The following is an 8,948-nucleotide window of genomic DNA, read 5'->3' as shown; positions in this document are numbered from 1 at the left end:
ACTACATAAACAAAATCACTCCTGTTCCCAGCTGGCAGAGCGAGCCCAAGCACCAACCTCCTACACACTGAGAGTGGAGGGGCTCTCCAGGACCAGGGCAGGAGATTTCCACACAAATCTCACACATTCAAAGGGAAAGAAAAAGAAAACATCTGAATGCAACATTTGTTATTGAGGTTTTCTACACAGATCAACTGCTCAACTCCAGTTCCCTGCTCAGCATCCCAGATCTATCCAGCACCAAGTCTCCTGGAGCAAGAGCTTAGAGGTCCTCACTAACTCAGACACACCAGTACCTTCAGGCTATAGGCAGGAAAGTTTATCAGAATAAACAGAGAGAAGAGGTTTGGATTTGTGATCACACAGTGGGGCAGGTTTCACCCAGAAAAGGAGAGGAAACTGAGAGTAGAAATTTCTAAGGTTTCATTTTATTCAAGCTATTTTTAGAAGAACAAAAATACAAAGCCAACAACTGCTGAAAGCATAACTTCATTCCAGGTTTATGGATGCTAATTCAGCTTGTAAAGTCTTTTGCAACAAGAGGGAACTCAGTTCTAGAAGTGTTTCTTATGGCAAGGCATAACATCTCCACTCAGTTTCTAATATTTAGATAGACACCTTATCTCAGCTCACCTCTCTGATGTAAGTGCTGGTTTCTGGCAGATAAAAAGGCACTCAAACTTCTGGAGTCAGAACAGCAAAACGAGGGTAGAAAAATCAGCAGCTCCTTGGTGCCTCAGAGGACATCACTCAGCTTCCCCAGCCAGTGCTTTGGCCAAGAACCAAGGCACCAAGCCCTTCATTTCCAGGAAAAGAAGTAAAAACACCTCCCTGACCCTCTTTATCACCCCCTGCTTTATCACTCCCATAGTCCTCTGCTTGCCCCACCTGCCCCTCATCTGTGTGTGCCCTGGCCCAGCATTGGCTGTAAATTGCATGGCAGATGGATTCAATTTCTTTTGACCTTACAATTTCAATAATCAGGTAGACTCTTCACCTGTCAGCTACCTTGACAAGCAAATTGATGTTGCAGATGGGAAAAAAAAAACCAGCAAGGAGGAGGGGAAGTGAGTGGAAGGGGTGAGAAATGACAAGCTTTTCTTATCTTGCCCCAGGTGAGTGCTGCAAATTGGCAGCAGCAGCCAGGGAGTCACCCGGGGTTACCATGCAAAGATTTGAGTATTAACAAGCATCCCTGCATTGTTTTAATCCATGGTGTGTAATTAACCCCTTGGAGCCAACAAGTCTGGGAGTGCCATTGTTAGGGCTGGTGTAAAAGGCAGCATGGCACGTTGCACTGGGAATTCCTAAGAGCCCACCATCAAAGGTTTAATCATATGCAATTTATGCCTTCGCAGTTTATTACATAGTGGAGCTTGCTGGAACCTCGTCTGTTATCATGCAGCAACATGAAACAAATCTGTGTAATCTCCAGTTGAGAGCATTGTCTCACAAGTGCCCTTTCTCCACAGGAAAACAAAAAAGCAGTAACAAGGTATTTTTAAATAGTCTAGACTGTAAATTGAATAGGAGGAGGTGGAGGCTGAGAATGAAAGATATGAATGTAGTCCTTTAATACAGGAGATTGAACATACATAACTTACTTTAACTCTTGTGGCTATTTTGGAGCACACAGAAGGAATCCTGAACAAAGAGCTTTGACTTTTCTGGGCTCTAAAATGTTTCCTTTAAATATGTATATATTACCTTTCCCAGACACAGTTATTTAATACCAAATATATACATTGTGTCAGCAGGTAACAACAGAGAAACATGATTAAGATGCATTGTCTACAGCAGCAGGATGTCCAAAGGGAACTAATGGGACTCAGTTCTTGTATGGATAGTGTCAGCTCCAAGGGACTCTGTGCTCCAAGCCCCTGGGTGCTGAGTGCTGCATGTCTGCCCTGAGCACATCCTCCAGTGCTTCCTCCCATGCCTTGGGGTTTGGGGCTTTTGGCAGGACTTGCCTTTGGTTGGTTGGGTCATTGATGACTCTTTTTTTGCCTCTGCTCTGTGTTGAATGGATGGATGTGGATTTCAGCTGATCTGCAGGCAGGAAAAGTAACTTCTCTCCTGGCTCTGGTGCTGATTCTGCACAGGTCCATCCCCATGCACAAGACTGATGCATTGAGCCTGGGGAAGATCATGGTATTAGCCCAAACTTCTTTGTATTTGAAGAAATAACAGATTCCAGCCCTCTGGGGACATCACCCTCTGGGTCTTTTTAGCACTGGTGCTAGTGATGTACTTTAGAAAAACAAGAAAAAATAATTCAGAAAATCCAGAAGCCAAGATTCTCACATAATCAATGAAGTCAAGAAATTGGGATTTAAATATTGCAGAAGATCTCACAAAGCTCACAGTCTGGTTAGCAGTGAACTGGGGGAAACTGAAATATTTTTAGTTCCAAATTCAGGAGTTAATCACCCAAAGTACTTTATTGGTTCCAGTCTGCTGAGACACCTGCACCCAAGAGAGCCCTGCCTGGACCACCATCTGATCCATGGAGAGCAGGCAGATGACAGGGAGGAAAAGCAGAATTATGTTACAGAAGAAGAACAAGACAATTAAGTGACTTTATATCACAGGTAATATATATTAAAGTGGCTTTAAATCACTGGCAATATATAACAGAAATGGAGGATGAATTTAGATCTCGATAACTGTCATCCAAGATTATTGGCATAAAACTGGCTTGCAGTGCCAGAGAGGAGCACAGAAGAGTCACCCTCAAGCCACAGTGTTAGAAATGATGGACGGCTCCCAGATAACAAATGCAAATAGATCTTCATTGCAAAACACAGCAGGATGGTTTTCACATTATCACCTTTCAAAGGCAAGGTCTCAATACAGACAGGGATGCTTCCAAACAGAGAGGATTTACTTGTTCCGCAGCAAACACCAAGCAGGGAGTTTATCTTTGCTGGAGCAACGTGACTGGAGGGATGGGACTGTGTCATCTCTATCCAGGCCTGGGGGTGACACAGGAGCTCCTCCAGCAACGAGGACAAGAAATATGAGGATTGCATGGTGGAACATCTGCTGTGGGAAGTGTCTTCTAGAGGGGTGACTCAGCTCTTCTGCTTTCCAATCTGCTGAAGAAATAGGAAGAAATTTCACAATAGAACTTTTAAGGTTAATATGTGGAGAAACAATGGATACTCCAGGGACTGTTTCCCCTCACATGCTGTCTTGGGCAGGCTAAGGGGAATGCTCCTCTCTGGGTGCTCTTCAGTGTGTGTTGGACAACTGCTCACCAGGAAAGGTCTGAGTATAAAATTACTCCTGTTTCAGAAAAGGGAGACAGGCCAAAGGATCTCGCCAGGCTTTTTCCATCTTCACTGTTCAGCAAAGGGACCTTATACAAAGATGTGAGAACAAGTCCATCACAACCACTATAAAAGACTGTGCTGGAAAAGGCAGTGACTGGTGAGAGACTGCCCTGGGGAGCTGAGTACAAGCCCTGATGGTGTTTCACTTGGGATGGATGATTTCCTCTGAAGTCTGTTCTTATTCAAAAAAGAAGAACAAAGTCAAAGCTGGGCTAAACATGAGCATCCCGAAGCTGAAGATATGCAAAGAACTTCTCCAGCCTCTGTCCTATCTTGTCTGCTGGGCTGGCATTTAATGCCCCACTGAAGGGCTTGTCCCTCAGAAAACTTGTGAGGAGAGAGATGCTGTGCCCTGTAGCCCTGCTGGACTTTTTGGCAGCCAGAGTAAAGGTGTTTTGAAATTATGGCAAACCATCAATAGTGTTGGATGCTTGTGGTAAAAAAAAAAAAGGTTACAAAGAATCCAGCCAAATAGGCATATTGTTCCATTCCCACTCAGAATGCATCTCCCACATCCCTCCTACAGGGCTGTGTATCTTTAAAACTCGTGTGAGCACCTCCTTTCTTCCTGCAATTCTGTGCTGAGGATGCCTGTGTGGTGCTACCAGGGCATTTCCCTGGTGGATGGGAATGAATTATGTATTCATTGCTCCACAATGCAAACTCTCATGGCAGAGGAAGCAGAGGCTGCAGAGACATCATTTGCTGCTGCTAACCCTCCACTGCACTTTCACAGTGCAAGGTGGGGTTCCGGCTCTTATCCTCACTTCCCATCCCAACCTGCCCTCCCGGCTGGATTTACAAAAGCAAATGCAAGAGGCTAAACTGCTTGATGTAATCAGGGAACAGCTATAAAAGGAGCAGCAGCAGCAGCCTGCTGGAGAGCACTGGAATGTCATTCATCTCAGCTGGGGCTGGAAGCAAAGCCAGCTGATCCTTAGAGGTGGTCTGGATGGGTTTGTGGGGACCAGGCCACCACTCTAGTATTTTATCCACTGCAAGTTGGATTCCAGCTTCTGCTCTTATCTTCTGCTCCACAACCAAGTGTGAAGTCTTCATACCCCTCCTAGGATGGTTAGAAAACAGGGGGAGCTGCCTAGAGGTGGTGAGGATCTCAGCAATGCAGCCACCCCCACCCCTCCTGCGCCCTCATCCTCAGAGCACCAGTGTCTGCTGGGTGGCCTTCCCACCCCACAGGGACTCGTCCCCAAGGTGGTGGGAAACACCAGGGTCTGGAAATCTCAGGTTCAGTACCAGAAGGACTGTCTAACAATGACTTTTTCAATGGTGAGTGAGTTTTCACCATGGACTTAGTGGAATGAATGAAGAAAATTTAAGAATATGGCAATTACTTCAGGCAATAAGTTGTTTTTCAGAGGGTTGTTCACTTGTTTTGCCTGTGATATTATGAACAGTCTAAAAGTCTGGCCCAATGTCTCCCTCACACTTTACACTTCAATTCTCCTTCATAACCTGGCAATTTAGGCTCTTCCAGTAAGAGCAGTAGAGAAGACACCTCAGCTGTTCCTTGTCCTAGATGCAGTTAATTGCCTCTGAGAAGAGACAACTCCACCAAGTGAGAGAAAGACAGCATCTATAAGCTAAAAGCCCTTATTCTGATATTTGCAGACTTCTCACACATCCTTTTCCCACCCCTTTGAACAGTTACTGTCACATCAAAGTTCATAACATCAAAGTTCATAACTCAGCTTTCCACCCAGGAGCAAATCACATTTCTCACAACCAGGAAGCAAGTTGGGCTTTAACTTCTCTGTTCTGGGATCCATGTTAACAAACCACCCTTCCTTGGTCATTCCTCCTGCATCCCAGCCATCTCCATTTACTGAGAGAAGGGCCATGGTTAGTGAACGAAGTGCTAAGAGGAAATCAGTCATTAAACTCAAAATATTAAAAAAATATTCATTTTAGGATAATCAGAACGTTGTCATCTCGATTGCTTTGGCTTCTCTTGCCAGACACACACACCCAGAAATCAAACATTCCTCTGCACTTCAGAGGAGGAATTGTGACAAAGCAAAAGCAGGTTTTTGGGTGTGTTTCCCTACCTCCCCTTAAGCCTATTCTCTTGGCATCTATTAAGAAATCACTGCACATTATTAAGATATCTCTTAATTAGCATTAGCTACATTACACTCTGATTTTTTCAGAGGCAAACCAGATTTCTTTACAGCTGCATAATGCCAATAAGTGCTCTATCAGATGAACCTCAACCTCACATATGTTCAGCTTGGAAAGAAGTGTGGCTTAAATTTGAAGCATCCATCATGCAGAAGATCTGATACACAGACTGTACTTTTCCATCATCTTCTGGCTGCTCCCTAAATGTGAGTGGAATGCACAGACCTTCAGCTGAGCAGAGCACCTCCTAGAAAAGGGTATGGAAGCTATTAAAGTTTAAAATGCAATCATGTGCATGAAAGAGAGGTCATTCCTTCCCACTCCTTAGAGTTCAAGGAAAAGAAGAAAACAGGAAAGTATCTCAGCTTATTAGAATAGGTCAATGGAAAAAGAATAGAAAATAGGAGAGGTGGGGGAGAGATCCCAAAATAACTTAGACTGCAATGTCCACATGATGCCCAGAACCAGGAGCAGGGCAACTTGGGCATGACACAATGACCTCTGGCACGTTCCTTACCCTCTGCTGGCCTCAGCTCAGCCAGAGAAGCCAGCAAAGGCAGGGCAGGGATACACACCAGCTTGCATAGCCATGCACAGGGGTTTTTTCAGAGTGAAAAATGTCAGATGAGATGCAGCTCACGTGCAAATAACCATCCACTGGGCAGGGGCTGACTTCTGTCCTTCCCCAGGGCTGAGCAGCTGCCACAGGGACAGGGGACAGAGTGGAAACACCTCTGGCACCTCCACCCCTTCCCACAGCCTGTCCCAGGGCACACCTGCCCCAGGACACCTGTCCCACCAACACCCCAGTGGGAGGAAAGGCAAAAATGTGAGAGAGACAGAGCTCACCCATGGGGGATATAAAGTGTCTCTCAGCACAGGTGATGACAGACAGGGGAGTGCAAGGATGAAATTAAACTCTCAGCTATTCCATGTGGGAGCAGGTCAGAAATGGCAACCTTCTGTATTAATCCAAGCAGGACAAATAGTGGCATAGGTGAGGAATAGCCTCACCCATGACCCATGAGTCCCATCCTCACCCTCTACCTCCCCAAAGTTTCTCCACAAGATCGGGATGTTATTTGTTAATAGCAAAGCTCCAGAGAAATGGGGTGAAATGGTGGACTGTGACTTTGTAGCAGCATTAAGATCAACATATATTTCTCATAAAATAATTCATTCTTAACCTGGGTCTCTGTCAAGCTCCAGTATTGGCTGAGACCTACAGAAGCAATCATTTGTAAATTACAAACAGTAGCAAACAAACATCTTTTTCAGCATCTGCCATTGCTTGTGAAAAAAACACATGCAAAGCCCTGGGAATCATGAGGTGTCTACTGAAGAATCAAGCCAGGATGAGTTTCCCCATCCATCAGAGTGACCAGCATGTCTAACCACAGCTCAGAGAAGCAGAAAACAAATGCTTCCACCAAGCTGCTCTGTATTTGCTCTGGTGACTAACTGCTCGGGGGAAAAAAATTTGCAAGCAATTTATGAGTGGAAAAAAAAGGTAACACTTGAATATTATTCATTGCAAATTATTCATGCTCTTTTTCATGCAAGTAGTCTGCCCATTCATCAAAATTTTTGCTCCATACAGGGCTAGGAAACAAGCTGTTACTCATTTTTATTTTCTTGTATTGCACTCAAGGTATAATATATAAGGAAAGTCATATGCTGCTGGTGCACAGGCAAGGGACAGAATTACAGAGAGGCAGTGCAGGCAGCAGAGCTGTGGGGCTGCAGGCAGCAATGCTGAGGAAGGGACAGCACTGCTGAGGAGTAAATGCCAGGATGGGACCTAGGAAGGTCTGTTGCCAGAGGAATGGGGGAAAGCCAGGCTTTATATTGCACCCCTCCTTCCATCACTGTGCCTCCAAAATGGGGTTAGGGCAAGCAAGAAAGGATATTGAGGGGCTGGAGCGAGTCCAGAGAAGAGCAACGAGGCTGGAGAAGGGACTGGAGCATAAGCCCTATGGGGAGAGGCTGAGGGAGCTGGGGGTGTTCAGCCTGGAGAAGAGGAGGCTCAGAGGTGACCTCAGCACTGTCTGGAACTGCCTGAAGGGAAGTTCTGGCCAGGTGGGGGTTGGTCTCTTCTCCCAGGCACTCAGCAACAGGACAAGGGGGCACGATGGGCTCAAGCTCTGCCAGGGGAAATTGAAGTTGGATATCAGAAAAAAATTCTTTCCAGAGAGAGTGCTCAGGCATTGGAATGGGCTGCCCAGAGAGGGGGTGGATTCCCCATCCCTGGAGATTTTTAAATGCAGGTTGGCCGTGGCACTGAGTGCCATGATCTGGTAAATGGATGGAGTTGGACCAAGGGTTGGACTTGATGATCTCGGAGGTCTTTTCCAACCCAATCGATTCTATGATTCTATGATTCTAAGAAGCAGCAGCAGATCCTGCCATCACTTGCAGCCCCCAGAACCCTACATTGACACAGAGGGTCCCAGCACCCCGGGGACCCTCCTTGCACCCTGCATGTGGCTCTAATGCTGAGGACACGATGTGTGCCCTGGGCACTCACCAGTCTTTGGGGAGCCAAGGCAGTGAGGTGCTGGGAAGAGCTGGATTCCCCCGCAGTGGTCGGTGGCAGCCCCTCGGCCGTGCGGTGCAGGAGGAGCAGGCGGTGGCACAGGAGGCAGAACGTGCACCTGCACAGGGGTTGAGTCATTGCCTGTGGCAGGTACCAGACGGGTCTTTGCATGCATAATTATTCAATCTGCATTTGTGATAATTGCCTGGGCGAATCCGGCACGCAGGCGGGTGTTGTCCTGGGCTTGTTAAACTGCTGATATAAAGAAAAAAAAAGTCAGACTTGCTTATGCATTCCTGTTTTGTTGTTTTTCCATTTCATTGATTAAAAGGTGAGAGTGAATTTAGCATTAATGAATGTCAAGGACTCTCTTGCTGAAAGTAAAACTAGATCAGGCAGTGCTCTGCAAACTTTGGGCACTGGGCTGTGCCAAGGCTGAGCGCCCTGACTCGCTGAGCTCCTGCCCCCCCAGGGCAGGGCATATGGGGCAGGAATGCTGGTTCCTCATATTGCATCCCAGCCTGGGTCATCCCTTGTGCTTGGGCTGCCCATCGAGGGGTTAGGTCAGGTAGCCCAAAGGGAAAAGCCAATCCAGGCTGGAGTGGAGCTGTCAGGAATGCTGTGACCATTGTCCTGCCCCTGGAGCACCAACCCAGCCCAGCCCTGGCTCGGCCAGAGGAAGCAGCTCCTGCTCTGCTCTTGCAGAGTGAAATGTTTACCTAGAGCCCTGCCTTTCTGCAGCAGCTGGAAAGTAGGCTGAAATACAGGAAACATGACATCATTTGCCTTCTCCCAGCACAAGATAGATTAGCTCCTTTGTAAGGGGAAGCAGTGGTGAGAAACACACACCCCCAGCAGTAAATTCCACTATTACAGAGACACATTTATTGGGAGATAACAAAAGAAAGCTGCTTCTGCAGTGACTTTTTGGACAGAAA

General features: G+C 46.5%; 1 long non-coding RNA gene across 1 annotated transcript; it reads right to left on the bottom strand.

Moving 5' to 3' along the window:
• Positions 1-1,953: 1,953 nt before the first annotated feature.
• On the bottom strand, positions 1,954-8,259 carry LOC139679989 (uncharacterized). The gene is made up of 3 exons (XR_011699285.1): positions 8,002-8,259; positions 2,831-3,098; positions 1,954-2,136 (listed from the first exon to the last, which is right to left on the bottom strand). It is a non-coding gene; the product is annotated as an uncharacterized lncRNA (long non-coding RNA).
• Between the last annotated feature and the right edge of the window lie 689 nt (positions 8,260-8,948).

The sequence above is a fragment of the Pithys albifrons genome, chromosome 17 (assembly GCF_047495875.1).
Source record: "Pithys albifrons albifrons isolate INPA30051 chromosome 17, PitAlb_v1, whole genome shotgun sequence".
In the NCBI taxonomy this organism is placed as follows: Eukaryota; Metazoa; Chordata; class Aves; order Passeriformes; family Thamnophilidae; genus Pithys; species Pithys albifrons.
Note: the sequence above shows the minus strand (reverse complement) of the source record. Positions and strands in the feature narration are given on the sequence as shown.